The sequence below is a fragment of the Anopheles arabiensis genome, chromosome 3 (genome assembly GCF_016920715.1).
Source record: "Anopheles arabiensis isolate DONGOLA chromosome 3, AaraD3, whole genome shotgun sequence".
NCBI classification, from domain to species: Eukaryota; Metazoa; Arthropoda; class Insecta; order Diptera; family Culicidae; genus Anopheles; species Anopheles arabiensis.
In genome coordinates this window covers 79,980,870-80,003,782 of record NC_053518.1, presented here as the reverse complement: position 1 = coordinate 80,003,782, position 22,913 = coordinate 79,980,870, and the positions used below count along the sequence as shown (strand labels likewise).

The following is a 22,913-nucleotide window of genomic DNA, read 5'->3' as shown; positions in this document are numbered from 1 at the left end:
ACCAAAATAAGAAAATTAACTTAACTTAATAATCTCGTTTGTGAAAAGATGTAAAACCGACTGTTTTAGCATGCTCCATTATTTGTTTTTTTCATTTGGGATATATTTCAACCTTACTTAAATTTTCAGTTATTGTTCTTGTGATTTAAAAATTATTCGTTTTACCTAGAGAACAATGCAAATGCTTACCATGTGACTCAATTCCTGCAACAAAGGAGTGAACGCCTGCGTATGTTCTTTTTGGATTCTTTGCCTTCAAAGCCTACTATTACTTTTGGCGATTTCACTACCCTACAAGCCCGTTCATACTGGGTGTGAAACGGTGCTGCCGCATTTTGGTAAATCAACCTAGCCATCGTCAATCACATCGTGTGCTCTGTAGCGATAAAACTTGTTCTTCCATTTCTGTAAAATGGCGAGACTTGCCCCACTCTTAGTGCAGTAAGTGACGAAGAAATTCAAGTTAAATAGTGACCTCTTGGTAGTAGCTGATGAAACACTGAATCAATATTCGAAACTGGTCGTATCGTGTAAGCAGCAGCAGTACCCAAAGGCCCTGTTGCCGAGTTGTTGTATAAGGTAACAACGCCTGAATTTCTTCCGATACTACTTTAATTTTTGTGTGCAAATTTCACGCCTTGTACAATTTTACTTACGCTTTCCCTCTATAATCTTCTTTTTCGTTTTAGGTAAGTCTGGTTCATGTAATTACACACCTTTTTCCAAGTTCCGGACCGGTGCACCCTGGTGCAGGAGGTGGTATGTTTTAGTGATGGGTGAAGTTCGCAAAAATCCGGAGTCGACTCCAATTCGACTCCGATTCGACTCCAATAATTTTGGAATCGACTCCGGAAGGCAGGTCTGCCCAGCATTATCTGGAGTTGTGCGGAATCGCCCGGCATCTCCCGGTGTCGTTCGGAGTCGTCCATAATCGTTCGGATTCGTTGGAGTCTCGGAGTCGGCCGAAGTCGTTAGGAGTCGGAATCATCTGAAGTCGTTCGGAGTCGTCGGGAATCGGTTGGAGTCAAAGTCCCCCGGAGTCGGCCTTCGAAACAAAGGCCTGTACACGAGGTGCACGCACAAAGTGAAGGTAAAAAAATACGAAATGAAATGTTTGATCACAAGTACCCGACTCTGGTCACTCTGGTCGACTACGGCGGATTCTAGCCGACTCCTGACGACTCCGAACGACTCTGGATGACTCGGGACGACTCCGGACGACTCTGGACGACTTCAACTCCAAACGACTCCAAACGACTCCAAACGACTCCAAACGATTCCAAACGACTCCGAACAACTCTAAATGATTCTGAACGACTTCGGACGACTCCGGACGACTCTGGACGACTCTGAACGACTCTGAACGACTCCAGACGATTTCGGACGACTCCGACTCCGAGCAATTCCGGACGATTCCAAACGACTCCGAACGACTCCGAACCGCTCTGGACGACTCTGGACGACTCCAACTCCAAACGACTCCGGACGACTCCGGACGTCTCTGGACGACTCCGACTCCGGGCGGCACTAGCGGTTCAGATTTTAACGGAGTCGGAATCCGACTAACAATACCCGAAGTCGGATCGAAGTCGTGGATGCGCTCCAAAGAGCACATCACTAGTATGTTTCGCTTCATCAAAAAGTGTTACCGGCGTGCAACGAAACGCACAACACACGTGTCTTAACCACATTCAACATAGCGTAGTAATTTAATCTCTTCCTCTTCGGCGAGTTCCTTCAACAGAGAGAGAGCGTGGTTCAATTTTTCCCATATTTCATAGTTCTTGCAAAAGGAGAGGAGGGAGTAGCGCAACCGAGTACACAACATACTGCTAATTACAATGTCGAAATGTTGTTACAAATATCCGGCACACGTGGTGCACAACATTTGTCAGGGTTTTCTTTGTTGTCCTCCTCATTGCTTGAATACCTTGAATACACCGATACAATCGGACTCGCCCGAAACGGCACAACTCACCGGTGGAAGGCATTCCGACAGCGGTGTAGATACTTTCGTGGGGAATTTCGCACCATTTCGAGATACGAGACATAGTGGGGTTGGTGTTGGTGGTACGTCTTCCGGTACGCTTTAGTAGACTGCATTTCTCAGTGGTTGCAGCGCAGCGTTCCTATCCGGCACCAAACAACAGCTTGATTGTTGGAGGGAAAAGTTTGCCGCATTAAAAATTCATTATTTTTTACATCACCCGAGAAAGTAAAGGGTGTGTGTGTGTGCGCCCGCTTGGGATGCAGCAGCACTCAATGTCGGGTACCAACAGGTGTACCACGGTGCTGTATTCTGTGTCCGGAAACTTTCCTGTTTGCAAAGGGGAAGAAAATCGCACTCGTTCACTTCGCGAAGGTGTGCTGTCAGGACACAAACACACCCTAGAAGGTAAAACTTTTCCGTTTTGCTGCAGAAGAAAAAGAAGCAAAAATAATCCAAAAAAGAAGTGAAGATTCGTTTTTGCTGCATAAAGCGATGTAACACACTACCGCTTCCGCTGCTTGGCGATGCATTTCCCCAAGAAGCGGAGATTGTTTTTCCTTCAGCTGAAATGCGATGTTCACTCCAGATTACTGCTGAACAATTTAAATTTAGCACCAAGCAGAAAGAAATACTCGCTGAAAGTGTCTTGCCAATAGGAAGTTTGTTGCGGTTGGCAGAAGCGTTGGAAATTTCTCGCCCGAAATGCTATGAATAATGAAAAATAAAATCGTTCCCCATCGAGCAAAATTCATGTGAATGGCAGCCAAGATAGGTTCACACCAAAAAAAGAAAAACCCATTTCGGACATTTCGGGCCTGCACGTCGCAGGTTTGCTCTCAAGATTCAAGTGAAGCCTCCTCCTACACACAATGGGGGAAAAGACCCCGGCTGTCCTAAACCGAAAAAAACCAAAGATGGACAAAAAACAGCCTGCAGTGTGCGAAAAGCGCCACCGGAAACGAAGAATTGAACCAACTGCGAAAGCAGCAAGTCCAATGTCACTGCCCGAGTAGGACGCCTAACGCAAAGGACGCCGGTAAAGCCTGTCAGCTTGACAATGGGTGAGTGCCATTCTGCTGCTGCTGGGCCGTCCTCCGGTTCACTCCGTCCGCCGTCCGGTGGACGAACTTCGCCAGCCAGCCAGCCAGTTCCCGGGAACACACTGACACATCAGCGTGGAATGGGTGCGTAAATTCAATTGTGTTAAGAAGATTAAAACTTCCCATTCAGTCGAACGGAATAATCGGATGCTTTTCTTTACGACTCAATATTCGTCCACGAGCGTCACCACGCGGGATACTGGAGGGAACCGTTCGGAGAAAACTATCATCTCCCGGCCTTTAAGAGGCTGTCCCGGTGACAAGGTGCACAATTCGGAGAGGGGGGGAAAGTGGCAGCAATGCGCACGGGTGTATGATTTAGTGTCGCTTCTGCTTCTAATAACCGTCGTAAAAAAAAGGAGCGTTGCGGAAGATTGCTGACAGGTTTTGGTGCTGACGCACACCCGCTTAAAATCGCTCCCTTCTGCAGCTACTGCTGCTGCACTTCTAACCCTCCTAACAGAGTTGGCCACCTTGCCACCGCGTCTACGCGTTTAATTCAATTAAGATATCAAAATATAACGCGCGAAGGCATCCCGCAGAGGCTCCCGCTGCGCTGCGGACATTGCGAAAATTTGATGGAAATCTCGCAGCGACTAGAGCGGGTGAAGCATCAGGAAGTAAATCTGGCCGTGAGAAAGTGGCTACTTGCAGTTTGTGCTGACGTTGTGGTGCGCGGGTGCGTATCTGAACCCGGTGGGCGCACAGACGGGGTTGAATTTATGGCGGATTAGTGCTTCGGGTTGGAATGGAACACGTTGCAGAGATTTCGCTTGAGATACGCTAGAGAGATCATGGAGAGATGATGGAACAACGCGATAGCGGAGCGTGATTTTACGATGCACCGAATGGTATGTTTAAAATGATGCCGGAAATCTATATAAAAACGAATGCTTTATAACCTCTTTCACGTGTCTTTTCGTAGATTTGGTGCAAAATGTGCAATCGGTCTGCTTTAAGTTGAAGAAGACACGCTTAAAGTGATGAACCGACGACCGATCGATGGACATGCTTGGACAAGGGATGGGGAAGGGCACACAAATCCCGGAAAATGTGTTTTAATGATCTGAACATTTGCTCCTGGACGTGTTCATCTACTTCTCCCCCGTCTCTAGCAATGCCCGATAATCCTTGAACTAACGCCAATCAGCTTTAAAGCAATAAGCCATAAAGTATCCTCATGGGATTTTCAACACCTGGCACAATGTGTAGCGATTGAGCTATGTGTGTGTGTGTGTGTCTGAATCGTGTGCCTTAACACCACTTCAGATTTGTGAACGACTTTTTTTTTGTCGTAGTAATCATACGCTTGGAAACAGCAACAACAACAAAAAAAGTCCTTTTAAAGAGCATTATGTCGGCATTTATCCAGTTTTCGCAAGTAGTCAACTAAAACGTTACAACAATCTCTCTTACCTTTCAACACGTTCGTGAGGGGTACTTCGGTGTGTGCTGTTTTGTTGTGTTTGCTTGTGTGTGTGTATATTACTTTTAATCCATTTCCGACCCTAACTTTGCGATAACTTAATCCCATCTCCCCCTGTTCCGATATCCTTTTTAAAAAGGAAGGGTACAATTCTTTGGATCTCTCTCTCTCGGTGAATCTCGCTCTCCCCATTTTCATTGGACTCGATATTAAAGAGCAGCAAACGGGTTCACCATTATCGTCACGAGGGGGACGTTGTGCGATTGCCGGAAATTGCTGTAACCCTTTTTGTGCGCGCAGCGTGTACCTGAGGACTGCAAAGGAACTTCCCTGCCATGATTCGATTAATTTTCACTCCGTACCGTAACTTCCGTGTGCCGATGTGTGCCGACTCATAAGTATTTGCTGCCATTTTCCGTGACATTCTGCGCCCGGGCTGGTTGCGGCCTTCCGCGGAGGAGTACGGTTAACCATTCCTCCTGCTGGTGAAGCCGGAAGTTTTCGCGTAAATTTTCTCCCTGCCTAGCACATGTACCTGCTGGGAAGGGAGGACTTGTGGCACGTTCCAAATAAATGGCACCCGTCCTTGAAGGTCAGAAACCGGCAGCAAAGAAGAGGGTCGATTTGTTTGGTTTTTGGTGCATATAAATTTAGAATTATTTCTGGCTCAACCCCTTTTGCTGCTTCGTTGTCTGGGGATGAGAGGTTCACATTTGTACTCCCTTAATCCGAGCGAATGTGTTTGGTGCACAAGTTTGGTGCCATTGAGCCACCTAACGAGTTGGAGGTAAAGTTTGTAAATAATACACCGAGCACTGGAACTGGTTGCTGAAAAAACCGCAAAAAACCCCCTTCACTTGAGATAAAGGGACGTAGGATGAACACGGGGAAGAATTAAATCCTTCCAGCATAACTTCATGGTACTGTTCGCTACTTCCACAAAGGGTACAACAAAGGTTTGTTGGTCGATGGTGTTTCATCCACTGTTGGGTTCGGTGCGTTACAAAATCGAATGGCTTTAATATTGGACATTAATTTTTGTCCGCGTCCTCCGCTCGGATGACAGGGCACGTATGGTATCGGTTCCGGCTGGAAAGGCCGGTTGGCATGTCGATTACGGAAAATCACACAAATTGACTGGCCTGAAAGTGGGTAAAAGGCACGCACAAAGGTCCTCACCTCACCCACCCACTCTCTATATCTCTCTCTCACTTACTCTGTACAATTTTAGCAAACCTCCGCCGATTGGGGTGGACATTATCATGATAATCATGTTTTGGAATTTCTAAATTAAAACTTCCTCGCCGTTTGGTGGCTTGCTGTGCGCTCCCGTGTTTTGCTGTTTGACGATCAGTTTCACAAGCAGGCTTGCTTTTTCCAGTGTTTTGAACAACGACCATCCATACAAGTGTGGTAGTGGCAACAACAACGACGGGGCACACTCGAACATATTGAACCACCGCTGACATTTTTGTGCTGCGTTAATTGGATTGGTTGTGGTGGGTTGGTGGAAAAAAGGCGAACGTGAAAAACAGACACATTGCTACAATTTATATGTGCGCCTGTTTGAGCCGGAGATCGAGGGTATGGAACGTTTGCGAACGGAATACATATTGGGCGTTAAATAAATGCCCTAATTTGCATTTGCAAGCCTAAAGAATGGAGAGCGGAGAGAGAAGAGGGGATAAATACGTAGTGCGCGTATATGTCTTGTTGCGCAAATGGCAATTACTTTTAATTAGTAAGTTTTTAAGGTAAAATTAGTGTGACGTGTTACGAATTTAAGGTAAAAAGATAATCCAATGGACTGGGGGCATATTGATTAGGTAGATATACCAATGGGAGTTGGCATCCTGTGTATGTTATTATTATTATTATTATTATTATTTATTTAATCTTCAACGGGCCGTATGGCCTAATTATGTGCTGTTTTATTTTATTTTATTATCTTATTCTAATTATGTAACAAACATTCATTGCCTTTAGCTATTCATTTCGTGTTAATGTTCATGTCTTTCTTATATATTCTTGTTCCTTTTTATTTTCTTTGACTTTACGTTTTTCTTCCGTACTATTAATTTCTTTATCTTGTATTTGTTTCTGTTTTTAATTAATCATTTGTGTTTTTTTTTCGTGCTTCTGCTGTTTTATTTTATGGTCATTTGTTTTGTTGATATTTGTTTGTTTGTTATGTTTATATTTCATGTTGCTATATTTCTTTGTCCGTTTTGGTTTTAGTTTCTTGGTTCGTGATTTAACTTATGTGTTTCTGTTATCATCTCATTTTGTTTCATTTTGCTTCATCAATCCTTCTTTTTGTCCCTTCAATGGTTCTTCGTAATATTATTCTTTTTTTTACGAAGATGACATATGTTAGTATCATTGGTTTAGTGCATTATTTTTTTTTATTGATTTTCTTATATCATTCAGATTGGATGTTCTCTCACGAAGTCGCAAAAAAGGATAAAAAAAACACTAGAACGTAGAATGTCTTTAAAACGTTATAATCATACCATTTATTCCACTCAACTACACGTATGCGAATCCTCGATCGATCCGCTGATCGATCGCACGAAGCCCACGATAGCCGATTCCCCAGGATGCTGAGAGAGAATTTACGCACAAAATTCTCTCTCACGCACGCTCCCACATGACGTATCGATAACCTGACGTGGGGACACGAGGTTATCGGGTCAGAGTGCGTTTCGGAACGCAAGCGCAATCTTTCGTAACGCATTCGAAAGATGCTGTTCAAAACCGGTGACCGTTTCGCCGTTGACGGTTTCGAATCTCATCGATTTACATGACCATTGGAAATTCATCGGATCACGAAAAAAAAGATTCGTAAAAACATACTTTTTTTTTCCTGTTCAGTACTTTACTAAAGGTACTCTATAATAATTAAAGTTTAATATAACCTATTGTTTCTTAACATTTCATAACTTCTTCTTGTTCTGCTTTTGGTCCAACAATTGCTTTCGGTCAAGGCTTTTTCTGTACTACTAGTGGGCTTGGCTTTTCTGTGACTTACTGATTACCCATAGCAGGATATTCTGTCCTACTGCTAGGGGCACGGTCCACCCGGGACTTGAACCCACGACGGGCATGTTGTTAAGTCGTGCGAGTTGACGACTGTATCACGAGACCGTATACATGTATATTCATTAAAATTGCCCAAATCGTGCGTTCTTAATTCCCATGATTGTCTCTCCTGCTTGAGATATTAGTAACGCCACACACACACACAACAGCACTCGTTGGTAACATTTCCGAACAGCTCAAACTCATCCTTTTCTGCCCACAGCCACTTTCATCATCAATATTCTCCACGGAATCATAACGCATCGAGCATGGCTCGAAAATACTCATTTACCGACTGTTTACATTTCATTAGGGTTGTTCGGGACGGCTCCCGGCGGAAAGCCGGAAACTGATGCGCACACGGGCCCCACCGGTAGATGTGTCCTTGTACTTTGCGTTTAATTTGCGCTTCAACTAATTTCAAAAGCCGCCTCCAATTCGAGTACTACCGAGTATGAGATTGACGTCGATAGCAGCGTGGCAAAGCGAATGCATCGAAGCGTTAGCGAGGATGAGTAGGATTTCAACGAAACCAGAAGAACAAAAAAAGAAAACCTTCAAAGTCAAGGACTCGGCTGGCAAAACTGGAGGCGGGTGCACATTTTTGTTTTACGTGCTCGTCCGACGGGAAAATCGTGTTAATGAAGCTTGTTCGCTTTTCATCATCCTCGCCCTGGTGTGTCGCCGTGCAATCGTGAATCCGGTAGTTTCCGTCGCTGAAATGACAACTTCTGAGGCAGGCTATCTTGTTGGAGTGGGACAGAGTGTGCAAGAGTGTGTGAGTGAGACTCATCAAATGCTTTTTTAAAAATAAAACCAAAACCCAGCTGGGGGGAAAAAGATCTGAGGCTCGATTTCAGTTCAGTTGAAATGGCTAAAGCTTCCCCTAGTCCAAGCCTTAGCGATTGGTCGATTGGTGTTCCACTTTGACAATGGCCCCTAAAATGGCATATCGAGTCTTTAGAGTCGGTGGTCACTGTGCTAATCTCTCCGAATGCCCAACGGTGCCATGAGATCATCAACCTTGAAATTAATAAAAAGCTTTAATTATTCCACCCCATAAAGCAGTCAACTAGCCACTTCGGCTGTCATCGTGGGCCGTCATCATTAGTCCGCGTTGGTAGCGTTGGTCAGCGTGGTGAACTCGGGTGAATTTTTACACCCGGCACCACTCGCCGTTTACTTCCGTTACCATGCCGGGGAAAAGTGGGCTGTGCAGAAAAGTGCAATAAGTGGAGGGGAAAATTAAATTGCACTCATCGTTCGGTGTGATGCACTTGGCGCACTTTGGTGGAGGCATAGAAAAAAGAAAAAAAAACGTGGCGGTCGCTCTCGTTAGACGATCGCCGCGTGGTCGTTTTACATGTCGAGTATAATGGAGTTTGCAAACTCATGCTGGCGTCAGTGTAGGCTGCTCTGTTGTGCCTAATAGCATCTCTTGGGTTTGGTTGTAGCGGGATATAAGGATTTTTAAAAGCGTTTCATGAAAAAAAAAATGGCACCATCCAATACGGTTCGTTTAACGCTGGAGAGTTATTGGGTGAGAAGGCAAACTAGTTTCAGGCGGGCGAGAGAGTAATGGAATGTGCGGCAGTGTATTTGAGATGCCAGCTGGCCCAGCTGTGTTGGTGTGTGTTGGTTGATGGTTTTAACTTTCCTGCGCCAGGGGAGTACTTCATCAAGATGCTTTTGCAGTTCAGGCTTTTATTTGCATTAGCGAAATATTGGCAGATTTCCAAGAAATATTTTAAGTGCTTTGCTGGGAGAAATTTAGTGTCGCGATAAATGTAGCGTGATTAGTATGATCGTGTGACTGCAAAATCCCCCTGGCGGTCATTACCAGACATTATGTTATCCCTTGTAGAATATTGCTATGCATATTATAACGTGTGTAATATCGCTTGTAATAGGATAACCTGGTAATGGGAAGAATAACATTAAAGGATCTAAAAAAACACATGATTGTTGGTAACTTAAGCAATACAAATAGTGTTGGATTCATGAATCTTTCTTTGAGATTCATTCTTACGAATCTTGAGAGATGAGTGATTCGAATCTCGAATCGAATCTGCAAATATTCATGAATCTCTAAATCTAAATGTGTGAAGATTTATAAACTTCCAAGAATTCACGAATCTTCCAAAATCCATGTATCCAAAAGATTCATAAATCACCAGGGACTCATGAACTTTTAGAAATGTATGATATTCAAAATATTGAATTCCATACTGCGGCGATCCATTCCATACCGTAGCAAAACAAAGAATCCGGCTGTGTTGTACATGTCAAGAAGTCTCAAAAGTCTGCATAAGCTAGCATAACCACATAAGTTGTTACGCTAAGAAGAAGAATAATAATAAGCTCTATGAAGCTTGGCAGATTTATGAATCCCTAGAGATTCGTAAATCTTTCGAGATATATGAATCTTATGAGATCTATGAATTTTTCGAGACCAGAGATATCATCAGAGATACATGATTCTTGGAGATTCATCTTGAATCTTTGCAACCGAGATACAGATTCATTGAATCAGGTGAAAGATTCATTCCGAATCATGAATCTGTATCTGTTTTATGCAACACTAAATACAACGCTTTAAAATTGATGTTTACAAGAAGCCTAAAGTTATGCAATTGTCATTACAAATTTAGCCTGTTTAATTGTTCGTTTTTAAAACACGGTGGACTTTAGTTGAAGTCGTTTCTTCTCGTTTTCGCGGCGTTCAGAATGAAAAAACACATGTCTTACTTAAATGATACATTATTTATGTGGCTTAAATAGGTAATCAAACGGTGCAGAACAGTCTTGAATAAAATAAATATCAATTCAATGATCAATCAGAGGCCCCTACACTGGCTGCCACGTATAATGATTCCCCATCCCCATCAATCAGTCAATTCAATTCCGATAAATCATTACCGCTCCCGTAGGAAGACATGTTTTCTTTACCATTCGCTCGCCCTCTCGAAGGCTGTATCGATTTTCCCGTCCAAAGCCAAAATAAACTTTGCTCAGCTCTCATTCGCGTTCCCCGCGATAACGAACCGCATCAAAACCGCACAAATTATCCTCCCAAATATCGGAAAAGCAGCGCACAAAAAAAAAAGTTCATTTCCCTATCAGACAAACTCGGCCGGTGGTTGGTTGGACGCCCCCTTTTTCCGCATCGGAATGCAGCAATTCAGGCGTTGTTGTTGCGTGGGTGGGTGAAAAATAAAAGCTTATCAAAATCAATAAATTAATTCAACGGCCTCGCTCTCGACCCGGATACACACAGGCAAGCAATGCATCCCACCGTAGCAGTGTGGCCCACATTTCTTATCGATGGTGGTGGTGGTGTTCCTTGTTATTGTTACTGTTCGGGCGGTAAATGAAAATAAAACCGGGCGAAGGCTCGTCGCAACGAACCTCGAAGCGGAAGGAGCAATCGCGATTTCGCGAATTGGAAATCGTTAATTTTCCACTTCCGCTGTCGCATCGACGGGGCTTTGCTCTCCGTTTGCCTGGTGTCTGTTTGGGGTTCCGATCCCACGTTTGCGTATCGTACAGCGCCAGAAAAAAAAAAAACAATTTAAATTCTTTCTTCCCTCTCCAAACCTATCGACGCTACATTGTGGGTGATGGAGAGATGCTTTTTTTCGGTAGAGCTGGTTGGGGTTGTAAGGTATAATGGAAAAAATGGGCCACGATAAAATTACAAACAATTCACCATTTATCATCGGCCAGCCCTGTTCTCCGGGGATGCTACGTGTTTCAATTTCAATTTGATTCTAATGTTTCGTTACTGTTGCTTTATTCCAAAATTCTTAAATTTGCTACAGCTGTGGATTAGAAATTTCCCTTTTTTTGGTTTGAATATGAAGCTCTTGACCTTATTAAAATAATTCGTTAGACAAAGCGAGGAACTTCAATGTCGAATTCAATCAGACACGCAATCAGCAACCATTCTCAAAATAATGACTATTTCGCTTCAATAACTGAACTCTGGGCTTCATCTTCAATTCAAGAGCGTACGAACGAGCTCTTGTTTCAGTATTTTAACCACGAAATAGCAGAAGCATAACAAGAGCAAGACTTCTTTCCAAGCTATGCCGAACAAAACCAAAACACTACCTGGAAGGCGGGGGGCAAGTTTTGATATCGAACATGACGTTATTATTAAATTAAAAACTTTTAATGAGTTTGAATATTAATTCCTCCTGCACCTTTTGCATACTTTTGCGCGAGGGTGGATATTAAATTTTCGAAAGACACATTGCCAAATGTCTTCCCTCTCATTGACGGAACGCGGCGCGGTTTCTTCCACTACACAAACTAACTGTGTGTGTTTCGCGGCGCGTCTCTTTTCCAGTTGCTCTTTCACCGGGCCGGCACAATAGCAGCAGCACCACGGAAAAATGGCAAATCCACTCGACTGCATGGAGGCAAAATTGTCTTTCCGCTTCGCTGATAATGTATGTTGCTTTTTTTTGATTAACATCGTCGTTGCCATCGGAAGAAAAGGACATAAATGGTGTCTTCTTCTCCACTGGACGTGGTAGTTGGCAGGATGCGACAAGTCGTTGGCTTTTGGGTCTTGTCCGAGGGTTTTTTTGTGTGTGCTGCTTGTAGACACCCGACGTCTTGATGAACGGTGAATGGTTCACGCTTTTAGGTTGTTTCCTTTAGTTGAAATGGATTTACCGGAGTTTTGCCTTTTGGTTTCCCGCTTACTGAACTGCCCGGCTGGGATATCGGCTGAGGACAAATGGCTTGCCTTATCTCCAGCGTAACTATTTCTCCAAGACACTGACTGTTTAATTATATTAAGCTACCCCTGGATTCATAATCGAATCAAAAATATCGTCTCGTCTTCCTATTATCTGCGTAGTTCACAGTTCGCTCATGAACGAAAGCCAAGATTTTTGTCCAAATAAAGTCATACATAAAACACATATTGCTACGAAGACTTGGCTCTGGCAGTAGCAAAATATATGAAGCCGGTGTTACACGATGTTCATTACAGCTCGTCCAGCTGCATCTGCTGCAGTGAAACATTTCTTCATAAACGATAACAAATTCAATAACGAAAAATGAAAGGGGCGCTCGCTCGAGTAACTCGAGACTCCCGGGAGTGGGCAAACATTGTGCAAATTTCCGTACCGTTCGCCGAGCAAGGCGAGGCTCTGGTTAGTGGCTTTTCTTTCATATCCTTCACACAGCGCAGAAAAGAGTAGGAGGGAGGTTAAGTGATGCAGCCAAATGGTGCGCGCTTCGTATGCAGCGCTCTCCGCGATGGCAGCGATTAATATTAATGATATGATGCGCGCATCTATATCGTGGATGAAGGGCGAGCAGCAGCAGCAGCAGCAGTAGTCCCAGGACATTGGACACTATCCGGTGTTCGGTCGTTTCTACTTTACGACTTCTTCTGCGGGCTTTTCCTGCGGATCTCGGTTCCAAGACGGCGATGGAAATTTATCCTTCCCGTTTTTTGGATGGACCAAAGCCGGAGATAATTATGGTACGCGCGGAAGATCGCAAATCGCCGCTTTATCTGCTGTTGGTACAGTGGTCGCTTTGGCCGTGGCGGAACTTTATCGAGTTCCGTTAGCGTCGCAGCAAAGTGTAATTTAAAATTGTACTTTTGATGAGTTTCTGGCAGCAGCAGCTTTTAGAAAAGGTTGGCGCAAAGTGCTGCTAAATGTGCGATGGAAATGAATTGTTCGAAAGCATTTTTGACTTCGAGTTCTACGCCGCGTACATTAATCGTACGTATCGCTTATTCAAGACTGTATGGATGAGCGTTCTTCAATTTATCAAACCTAACCACACGATTAATATGCTTCAAAATCGATGCTTTCTGCTCCAGCTTGGGGGAGATAAGATGTAAACCGTTCGACACGTCACGCACGTTTGATAGGGGCAGAAGAAAAATGGCATTCCACCATGAAGATTAACGTCACATGGCCTGACGGTCGCGCGGTTCGAATGGGCTGCAGGGACGTGCAGGGAGTCTTCATAATTCAAACTCTGCACTCACTCTGTCACTGTCAGACACAACGGCCTCCCCATGCACGGCTGGATCATGCATTGGAGTCCGGCGTCATTTACAATTACCCAACTAGATGGAGCGCCGACCGAACGCGCCAAATGCCTCCCAGTTATTGTGGGAGTTAAACATCCACCCGGAAAAAAATTGTCCTGGAAGGTTGCAGGACTTGCTGTGGATACTGTTGGATGCCGGTTGGTTCCGTTACATTGAGCGCTACCCCCAGGCCGTGTGCGTCACACATGTCACCTGCAAGCGATACACGAGCGATATGCGGGCGGCCCCTATCAGCAGGATGCGTGTTGTGACGATTTATGTAATTGAAATGATTATCTGTTCATTTTGTGATACGCATTGGGATATTCACCGCGGGGAGTTGCATCTCGTTGAGTTGCAAAGTAAGCGTCGGGCACGGTTGTTGTTTCAGTAGCACACAACTCCCCTTCCCAACACGAGCCATGCGAAGGATGGTGTGGATGGATGTAAAATTTCGGAACCAGACAGAGGACCTAAATCATCTCAGAATTTATGTCCTCTATTATCTCGGAACCTTGGAGACTTGTGACGGTGCTGGTGTCGATTTCGATTACGGTTTTTAAACCAAACCCCCATAGAGACACACACACACACTATGGGGGGATGGTTTAATGTCCTGGAAGTTCCGCTTTGGCCCGAGCAATTCCGGCACCGTTGCTATTGGCACATACAATTGCCTCTATCAGTAATGGGCTGACGTAATCAAATCACTGCTGCTGCTGCTGCTGCTGCTGCTATCGGTGGGAGGAACAGGAGAATCACGTGCTTTGCGTCCATCGTCGAAGCCGTACGGGCGTACGAGAGCAAAACACACACGTACGTTGAAGGCTCCAGTTAAAATCAAATCGCCTGGGACTTAATTAATGCTGCTCGTGACTTGACGCCCAGCGAGCTCGAGCTGGTGCGTGCGTGTGCCCCCCGTGTGTGTTTTTGTAGCTTTTGTTTGCATTATGCACGGCACACTACTCTACCCTCTCTGCTGCTAACCTGTTTCGCCTTCCGACACGTTTGTCCCGGGATGTGAAAGACGTCAGGAGCTCGCCGTGTGTATGTATGACTTCCTCGCCAAATGTGCTGTGCATGAAGCCGGTTGGGCATCGGCGGTGGGGTTTACTCATTGTGCGGTGGTATTTTCATACAGCCATTTAAATATTGCCACTGGTGTCGGTTTGCCTTTACCCTTCGCCCCTCGTGGATGTGCCTTCATCAGACCGTAACGATGGGCCTATTATTTATACGCTTATTTTGCCACATCATAATCATCATTATCGTTCGCCGTGTTGAACGAGTTGTCGATTTGTTGTTTCGTGGCGCGCGCGTGCACGACCGGAGTCGTGGAGGAACCGTGAAGCCCAGCTGGTGGAGGTTTGTTTGATTGCGGGTTTTATGATGATTGTGATGATTAGAAATTGCTGCCGTTCTCTTCTTCACCCTTGGATTGCTGGCTTTTGTGTTAACACTCTTTGAAGCAGCAATTTTGGAGCGGTTTAATGAGAGGTTGACTTCGTGCGGGTGTTTTTTTTTGTTGGGAATTGGATGATCCTAGAACCTGATGTACCGACTGAGACTCAAGAAACAGAAGAAACTTAAGAACAAAAAGCGGAGCTAAGATTTGAAGTGCTATTGCTGTTAATTTTTGCTAGTACTTTTTCTGTAAGAAGATTCTTAAGTCGCTGATGTGCTCTCTGGAGCTTTTCCACGACTCCGATACGACTTTGGCTATTGTTAGTTCGATTCTGGCTCCGGCAAAATCGGAACAACTAGTTTCGCCCTTAGTGGGAATCTTCCGGAGTCGGTCAGAAGCAGAATCACACTGGAGTCGGAGTCGGTCAGTGTCAGGCTGGCATTTTATTTCGTTCAGTTTTTCTTCGTCTTTTGCGAGTGCTCTTCGTAACCAGGCCTTTGTTCCTAAGTACATATAGCGCTTAGCGACGACAGCATTATTAGTAGTATCCAGCTACGACATTGACCGATCCCTACCTATTCCGACTCCCGTCGACTCCTGTCCAGTGTTGTAAACTGTTGACATTTTTTTTTGACGTTCGTAGTAGGCTGCTGGTTAAAATCATTTTTCGTTCATCACATTCATTGTTGCCATGACTCGACTGTTGAAGAACGCCATTCATTTCTTCGATGACACGACTATAAAAAATGTAGTTTGAATGTCAATTGACATTCATCTTGTGAATCCAGAACTGCCTCGTGCCTTTAACAATCGTAAGAGACTCAATATCTCAGATATCTTTACTCGGCCAGAGCGAAAATTAGTTTCTTCTTGCTGGAGTACACGAATTTAAAAGAAAAAAGTGTTACATAGGAGAAGGAGATCTAGTGCACTCGAAAATGAAAGTCAAATGAATGTCGCCAAAAAATGTCGTCAAATCAAACGACATTCTTTGACGTGACTGTAGAATGAAAGAATGAAAACTGAATGCGAAGCTTCAAGTCGTGTCAAAGTAGGCAATTTCATGTCGAAGAACGTCACCGCTAACAACACTGCTCCTGTCCATTCCGACTCCTGCCGACTCTGGACAACTCTAAACAACTCCGATTCCACAAGACTCCGGCTACGGACGACTTCAGATGACTTCGGAAGTCTCTGACTCTGCACTACTCTTATTCCGGACTACTCCGACTTAGGACTTCGCTAACTCCGTACTACTCCGGATAACTCCGAAGAATGCTTATCGCTCCTACCTTTCGAAGTCGGTTCCGAAATGTTTGGAGTTGATTCAGACACGACCCCGGAATTTTGCAGTTTTTAGTTTTGAATTCCTAATAGAGTTTGCATCTGCAAAAAAATATATTGAACACAAGTATTATATAAAGATCATCATGCAGGATCATTATAAGCAGGAAGAAAGAAGTATGTAAAGTTGTGATTGCGACTATTCACAGTAGTTTCAAACTATTTGAGTAATGAGCGAGATGAAATGGATACAAAATCACATAGTAGTAGGAAATAAACAACGATACTTTAAGATATATGGTATGACATGCCTTTCAACAATGACAAAATGGGAGAATCCAAGTAAATAAATCTGTATGATTCCTACTCTGTACGCCAAACTGTATGCTTCCTGTAAAACAATCCTTTTATTTTGGAAAAGACAACCTCCTCTCTTTAATGCTGTTAGTTTGCTGTCATCATTTGACTTGAAAAAGGGTTAAATTAAAGCTTTTAATTCTTCAAAGTGTAAATACGCATAGAACAACAATAATCTCGTTGAACATTGTTGGTCCTCCTCGACCCTTTTGACACCTCTGCCAAGGAATCAAATTGTATAATATTTCTCTTGCCTCAACAAGAATTTTGGAGTTCAAATAATTTAAAAAACTGGGTATGAGTATTTTGAAAGAGCCCTCGTTACGCTCATATCTGCCACTACCAGAAGCTAGGCAGAAAGGTACGATACGATACACAAGCAGCATCAAACGAGCATGCGTGTAATGTGGGCGCATCAGTGCGAAAGAGGCAAGGCAAAACGACAGGGGTAGCATAAATTCATTTGTCCCGACTAAAGCGGAGGAGTGTGGAAAATGGAAACTTTGCCTTTTGTGCTGGCGTATGATTTTGAGCCATTATTTATGAAACATAATACCTGCCTGCTTCCCGACGTATGGTCGGAAAGCGGAAAGGGTGGATACATCACTCTGGTACGGCGTACGCGCGTACCGAACTGCCGTGCGGTTGATGTAATTGAGCAGGCTTATGAAGCCGGGAAGGATGGGTCAGTTAAATCCGTTCGCCCCCCATCTAACAAAAGGTGTCGACCGACTTGTTGTGCATACCAATGTGGTGGCCTTTTCCGCGCCTGCTATACGCACTCGAGCTTCGCCGTACGGTTTAATCTGCGCTAAGACCCGTTGATACTGGCCGATAAATTACCGTACTTGTGAAGTACTGGAGTCACCCTTTCCTCCTACGGGTTTAGAAAACAGTCCACTTACTGTTGGTAGGCGATGGTGCAATGGTGAGAGGCCGTCTCCCCCGAAGAATGGAACAATTATCTTACGAACGTGCCACAGGAAATGAAGTCTGCAGGTCCTGGCGAGGATGCTGGGTAGCAGAAAAGGTTCCCAGAATTTGAAACGCTTTCTGCCAATTTTGCCGTTAATGTTCATTTAAAAAGGCCACCCCTTTTTTTGGGGGCGTTTGTCGGAGGAGTCTATTGCGCTCCATTGCGCTCAACAAAGCGCAGTGTGTTGGGGACTTGCCTTTGGTGGCAGCACCCTTCAGCAGCAGGAAACGCATGCCGGAAGTAAAGTTGTTACCGTTTCCCGACCTCACGGCCACCCCAGCAGAGACCGTGCCTTCTTCTTTTATGCGCTCCCTCACCACCGAGCATTTTGCTCCTGGTGGAAAAACTTTTTCCGCTAAACTTTTTGAGCAAATTTCATCTTTTCTTACGTTGTGTCAACTCGTTTTCGCCAAAATTGCTCTTTTTTATTAGTCTGTGTCTATTGTTTCGTTTGCTTTTCCGTCCTTTCTCTGCCCCTCGCCCCCCCGTACTTTGAAACCTTTTGTTCCTTCCACACTGGGACAATCGTTTGTGGTACAATTCTTTTTGCGCGCAGCGACTGATAGGTTGGCAATTTGGTAGATTCACGCTTGTTTCTTTCCTGACGGGCGCGCGCGCTCCATGTCCGGAGAAGGGATGGCAGCGAAAAGGTGGAAAATTTTAACTTCTTCCGTAACACAGAATGGCACAGAAAATGGTTTGGTGAGGACGCAAATCGGTTGGAAGATTCTTTTCCAAGTGTCACGGGCACACAGGAGAGTGAGAGAGAGAGAGAGAGAGAGAGAGAGTGAGAGAAGCACCCACTTCTTTGCCGTCTGTAAAGTTTGAAAGAATAAGCGTTCCGATGGCATTTGTGACATTTTGAAGGGAGAGTGAACCTTCGGTGAGGGTTTGTTTTGTGTTTTTGTTTTATCTTTTTTTTTTGGAGTTAATTTTGCAAAATAATTATACATCTTTGTATAATGTAACTCTTGTAAGAGAAGTGTATAACAGTTTAGTTTTCGTATAACAGTTTTGTACTACCTAAAATATCTTTTTTTTTTCAACCAAACATACATTGTATCTGTTGGTGACATTGCGAAAGAATAACAAGTGCTTAACTCCATTCTGAAGTCTTCATTAGAGAATCACTACGGGGGCGATGGCGTCCAAATAAAGGCAGGAGAAATTGAGAGTAGTGTAAAACCAGATCCTTCAACGTTTCCCTGTCTATTTTTCAATTTGGTACTCCGAAAAGTGGCAAAACGAAACTGTCACCGGCCTTTGACGGGACAGGCAGTTGTTTCCTTCGCTTGCAGGAAATGAAACGTTTCGTCCATTGACATCGTCCAGTTGGAGTTGGAGGTAGAAATAAGGAATCTTTTGCTCTTGTTTTACCCGTCCATCCGCTTGCCTTTCGTTGCCTTGCTAAGGATCTCGACCAATAAGACCGACCGAACGCGTCAGGGGATGGTGAATCATCTTCGTCTCGTATTGGTTCAAACGGACGTTGGTTGTCGGTAAGATCTGCCTAGAAGGTAGTTTTTCTTTTCTTCTCCATCTCGTCTTTAGCAACGGTTCGAGATCTATGGCCAGTCGGGTGTAGAGGCCGTGTCGTAAAAACCGACCACTCGGCAGAAACTTTATCGTGCGGGAGATCGTCTTAAACCTTGCTTTTTCGAACAATGTCTCGTATACCGGGGGACTTATTATTATCCCTTTTTGAATATCTTACCCACTTCTGTAAGTACCGGAAACTCGGAGCTGCCTCTGCCTGGCTCAGACTCATCCGGGAGGAAGCGAGAATCCTTGTTGAAAATTCAACCCACCCACGGACGTGACCGACCGGAGCCGACCTGGTTGAGAGTGTTCGAAAATGAAGTGTAGTTAATATTTAATTCCGCTCAAGTGCTGCTTCAACCAGAACGGCTCGATTTTACCAAACGCGCGTCCCTTATTTCAGGACGCCACCCCTGCTGGCAGGTTGTTCGTTTCAAGTGGGCAATAACCTTCAGGCGACAAATACACGGATCTACTACTGTACGCCGCCTTGCAAGGATGCCTTTCCGTCATTTAACGTGACTGAAATTATGCCGATTGGAAGTCAAGGTTAAGAGAGCGCGGAGCACATACACACACACGCACAGGAATTGCTTGGAATGTGGCTCCCAAAATAAGCGAGAGAGAACGAACCCCCCGCGCCACAATGCACTTGACACTAATCGCCGCCAGCACTTTGGATGGCAAATTTGTTACCGCTCTTGAGATAATCACGTTTGCAAAAATCTCACCAGCCAACAGCACAAGTGCAAATAGTTTTGTCGTTCGGGGTCGGCCGGTCCGGCGTGTAGAATTTTGGGCCTGGTGGTGATGATGCCTTTGTACCCGGCGCTCGTAAAATCAATTGGAATTCCTTCCGATTGCCTTGGTGCCGTGACTGGGATTGTGCAGCGAAGGAATGGGGCACTGCTGACGTGTTTATAACTTGACATGGCGCACGTACCTTTGGGGCGTAAAAAGTGAGCAGTGTTTTTCGGGCAGGTTCTCTGTTTTGTCAGGCAGTCGTTTAGTTAAAGATTAAGTGCGCCCTTGAGGGTGGCAGAAAAAGGTTTTTCTTCGAACGAGCAGCACACAAGTGTTGGTTTTGATTGTTGTGCTTTCTGATGATTTACAGCAGGAAGGAGGAAGTAATGATGAGGTGTCATAAGCACGACGTTCATCGATTGTTGGGTGTTTCCTAGTAGCATGGAGATCCGATAAATGAAATCAATGGAACAGAACATCAAAAATAGTATAAATCGACTTTAGTTTAGCCATTTTTTAATTGACTTCAATGAAAAAATATGTTTTTTACATCTTGTCTTGCTGTGTTCTATTTTTTTGTTTTGTTTTATGTTTCTTTTTATGTAGTATTTTTGATGTTTTCTGTTTATTTTGTTTTGTACAATGAACTGTTTTACGTTTTATGAAGTTTTGTTGTATTTTGCAAACTATTTTTGATACAATTTTTATTTATTTTTTACTTAGTCACATTCTGCATATATTTTACTCTTTTCCAAGAAAAACTCACAGAGGCGAAAGTAAAAACAAAGATACAAAAAAAAAAGATAAAATAATTTTAAAATGTAAGGTACTCGTTTAAACCAAACGATTTAAAGTAAAACAGCAGACTACAAACAACTTCAATCGCTCCCGGGTGTATTCCTCAAAGTAGTACAAAATACCCTTTTATATTTCCGTATTGTTATTATTTATGCTTTTGCTGTTCCTCAAGCGTTTCCTTTCCGTTCCTCCTCTTCCTAGACTTCATCAATTAGCTTCCATTGGGGATCCACTTCACTAATGTTTCAGCCGCCAGTGCACAGCATAAATCATACCGCGTGGTGTAGAAGTCAGAAACGGCAGAGAACAGACCGACCGCTACTACCATCACCACCATTGCGTGTACAGAACGATAAACAATAGCATCAAAACCACCACCAACAACAGTTTGCAACCTGCAAACCTCAACCACAGCCGCCAGTGCCAAGTTGCCCGGAATGTCACACGTTTCCTGGATGACGCGCCATGCCACCGGTGGCTCAAGTGGTGCCACTGCTAGGTTTCTGGTGCGCTGCAGAAATAACAAAAGTACTTACTCACTCGCGCTAGCGGAAGAAAGAAACAATCTCGAGTACCACCGAGTAGCACACACACACACACACACACTTCCCCTGTACGGAACGGGACGAAGACAAGAACACACAAATGAGACAAACAAAGAGTAAATTGTGCCGCGGGAGAGTGCACTTACCCGGCGTTGTACCGATTCTAATGCAAGGGTGGAAATTTATTGCGGAAAATCAACGCTTTTAGTTGAGGTGTTGTGCCGCGAAACGTGACTTCAAATGAATGCTACGCCGGTAGTAGCTGGTCTGGGATAGAAAAGCTTGCAGAAAAATACAACAACAAAAACATGCTTGTGTTGCGATATTGTTTGGGCATTTTTTCTTCGCTTTCGGTATGAATGTCATGAATGTGAGACAATTAGCAGCAACAACAGCAGCACCAATGATGACCGTTTGGGGGAAAGGCGAGGGTTAAAATGTACTTGTAAGCAAGCTAAAGTTACACTCTATAATGAGTTTGCTGTTGATATATCGTTTCCTTTTTTTGTTTTGTAAAAATGATCGTTTTTGCTGAAATTTGTGTTAATAATTTTTTTTTGAAATTTTTGAATATTTTAAATGCGCTGAGTAGAAAACATTTTAATGAATGAATTTGCTTGAAAAGAGTAATCTAGCAAAAACTCATAAAGTGAAAAAAAACAAATCTTCATATTATCATTGAATTTGATCGGTGTAGATAGATCGAACTATTAGCCTTTGGAGCAATTTTGCCTAACTTCAGGCGCTCACTACAACTCGAAAAGTGTAGGTGTGTAGATTAAACAAAATTGAAAAACTCCCAATAATTGGGTTTTTTGATTTTTTTACAAATTATTTCATCTATTTTATGAACAATAATTTAAAAGCTTATTTCCTCGACAAAATACTGGGCCGTTCCTGTTGAATAAAAAAAAACGCCTAAAGATATACTTTTTTCGCAACAAACTATCATTTTTAAGGACTATTAGAGTTATTTTAAAAAGTATTAAATATACGAAAGATTAAAAAATGAAATAACTGTAGCTTAAGTTCTGTTTATGTCTGTTAAACTGTTCTTATCACTTTAAATTATCATTATTTCCGTCATTATTGGCCTGACCTACTTCGGAATTCTCGAAAATATCGGTGGAACGCAACTTCTTGTGGAAGGTTCCTCCGTTTACCTTATTTCTGCTGCCCTTTATATAAAAAAACCAGCTGTTGCTATTTATAATCATGCACCATATTTCTGTCTGCAAGTAGTCGCATGAAAGCAAAGCATCACACAACACTGCTAGCCCCTGCTGGCAGCCAGCCAGCCCCGTCCGCTGCTCGTGAAAGATGAAAGGAAAATCAATAATTTTAAATTTATAACAACCAATCGGGCGTGTTCACCGTCTAACGCTCGCCTCTGGATGTGATGCTGGTGTGTTTTTTTGCTTCGCCGTTTTTTTCTCCTCTCTCTATCTCCCTCTCTCTGGACTTCCCAGAACAGAAATTCTCCTAATCGGATCGATATCCTGCCGGGCAAATGTCTTTCGCCTATGATGCAGTTTTCATGTTTATGTGTATGTGTGTGCCCGTGTGTCCGTGTGAAACGGCAACCGAACCGACCGTGCAGA

General features: G+C 43.8%; 1 protein-coding gene and 1 long non-coding RNA gene across 3 annotated transcripts in view; both read left to right on the top strand.

Moving 5' to 3' along the window:
- The window catches only part of LOC120899703, a 425,694-nt gene that overhangs the window by 190,006 nt on the left and 212,775 nt on the right, over window positions 1-22,913 (top strand). The gene's annotated exons all lie outside the window — the stretch shown is intronic.
- LOC120899708 overlaps window positions 1-22,913 on the top strand; it is a 37,133-nt gene that overhangs the window by 276 nt on the left and 13,944 nt on the right. Inside the window, exon 2 of one of the 2 annotated variants that reach the window (XR_005739091.1) lies at window positions 170-579. This is a non-coding gene — a long non-coding RNA (uncharacterized LOC120899708). Of the gene's footprint in view, window positions 1-129; window positions 580-22,913 lie in introns of both variants that reach the window. The other variant, XR_005739092.1, reaches the window with a different exon arrangement.